The sequence below is a fragment of the Fulmarus glacialis genome, unplaced genomic scaffold, assembly GCF_000690835.1.
Source record: "Fulmarus glacialis isolate BGI_N327 unplaced genomic scaffold, ASM69083v1 Scaffold48720, whole genome shotgun sequence".
NCBI lineage: Eukaryota > Metazoa > Chordata > Aves > Procellariiformes > Procellariidae > Fulmarus > Fulmarus glacialis.
In genome coordinates this window covers 1-2,167 of record NW_009190552.1, presented here as the reverse complement: position 1 = coordinate 2,167, position 2,167 = coordinate 1, and the positions used below count along the sequence as shown (strand labels likewise).

General features: G+C 39.4%; 1 pseudogene; it reads left to right on the top strand.

Moving 5' to 3' along the window:
* The first annotated feature begins 855 nt into the window (after positions 1-855).
* On the top strand, positions 856-1,911 carry LOC104072349 (annotated as a pseudogene).
* The last annotated feature ends 256 nt before the right edge of the window (positions 1,912-2,167 follow it).

The following is a 2,167-nucleotide window of genomic DNA, read 5'->3' as shown; positions in this document are numbered from 1 at the left end:
AGATCCCAAATATATTCACCAAGGGTTTTTTTTCAGGTTTTATAATGTATTTACTTAATGTATATAAAGGAATATGCCAAAAGCTGAAATTAGTTTTCCTAGGGTTGTATTTTTTATTACCACACAACAGCTGATTTCCCCTGCAGTTTCATGTAACACTTGTAATTACAACTTGTCCTGAAGACAGTGAAATAATAACAATAAAAATGAAAGCCACTGAATGGGCCAAAGCTACTCATAAGACAACTGGTTTATAACTTCGGTAAATTCGGAATAACCCTCAAGTTCTGCGCTACCTTTTTGGGAAACAGCCAAAATTTTGCACTTCACGGGTATCTCTGGATGAAGAGGAAATATAAAACAATTTTGTGTGCGAAGCAATCATTAGACAGAATGTCATTTATACCCATGGAAATTAATATCCTATGACAGTCATAGTGAAGAGAGACTTATTGTCAAAATTTGGCTCCGGAGCTACTTGCTTGTCCATGTGCCTGTTTATACCATTTTTGTTTACTTGATATTGCAGAGTAATCAGAAAAAAAGTTACACTGAGTTACGGGTGCTGTCAAGTTTTGTATGAAAAGTATTAAAACTTTAAACAAAATGGTCTTCTAAATTCCTGTCCTTCTGGTCCCGCAGTCTTATCTTGCTTTTACACTTTCGTTTAAACTGTTCCTTCCCTTTCTTTTTTTTTATTTGGAGTTGATTCAATAACCCAATCTTTTTTTTATTTCTTGCAGATGTTAAAATGATGAAACGCTCTCTCCCTCTGGAGCAGTGCACAGCAGCCATGACATCTCCTCTGGTCCTCCATGGAAGGTACATTGCAGCCTGCTGCTGAACTGTTATGACATGTCTCTAGCAATCAGAAAGAAAAGCTGGGAAGAGCATGTGACCCAGTGGATGGGATTGGCTTTGGAGTCTGTGGAGTATAATACAGCATGTCGTCACGGACTTGTAGCTGATGACTTGCAGACAAGTATGGAAAAAGATGAGGTTTTGAGCGTGGACCGGAAAGAAAAATGTGCTTCATTTCCAGACTGCTGTTATAGCGGAGAACTGATTGGCTTCCCTGCAAAGCAGCTGGGAAATGTTTCCAAGGAGGTGGATGAAAATGATAACCACGAGGATGAGGAGCATTTTCTGGAGGCCAGCACAGAAACTCTAGTCCATGTGTCTGATGACGATGATGACTATTCAGCACTCAACTTGGATAGTGTTAATTACCACATCACTGCTGTAGGAAGGGAACCAGAAGATGAAGAGAAGAATTTAAATGGAGCAGGCTCCTTAACACAGATGGTACCAATAACAGAGAGTAACAAGGCAACAGAAACATCTGGAACAATTGGAGATACAAGTAAGGAACCTGGCTGTGACACCGTTCCTAAAGAGGAGATGGAAGAAGACGACATTTGTGGCAGTATTGGCCAAAGCCTGGAGCTTTGTAATTATGAAGGCTTAAATGAAGTAGTAGATGTAGAGAAAGAAAATGTTTCTAGTTCTCCAAATGTGAAAGAAATTATTATGCCTGGGAAGCAGCTGCTTCATACTGCTGTAATTGCACAACAGCGCCGGAAATCTGATGCTTTTAAAGACGGGCTTGGAAAGTCTGAGTGTAATGTGGTAGAGAGTGGGATTTCTTCTGAATCATGCACCAGCAGTGATAGACAACTATGTTCAGCAGTGGAATCCAGTGACTGCCTTATGCAATCTTCTCCTTGCTCTCTCATCCCAGCAGTGGAAAATGGTCTGGATGAAAGTGGTTTCACAGAACCTCAAGTGGCCCCTGAAAACAAATGCCTTGCAAATGTCAGTTCAGCAGAAGACATTCAGTGTTTACATGTAAGGGATCATTTGACCACACAAGAATATTCAGACAGTCAAGTGAAACTGCGCAAAAGAAAGGTAGGATGCTTATAAACTGCAGAGTTTTTTTCTAATGTTTTCCCCCAATTTCTTATGAAGGTGATTCCATGACCAATTTATTGGAGATAAAATGTATTTTTCAGCCTTGTTTCAATAACTTGTCAGATTTTTCTTCAAACAGTTTCGAGAATAACATGTTTGTACAACAACCGAGTTTCATGAGCTCTTTTTAAGGTCTGAGAATGGCTGAGCTGTGAATTTGGAAGGTGCCTTATATTCACTTTGTATTATATAT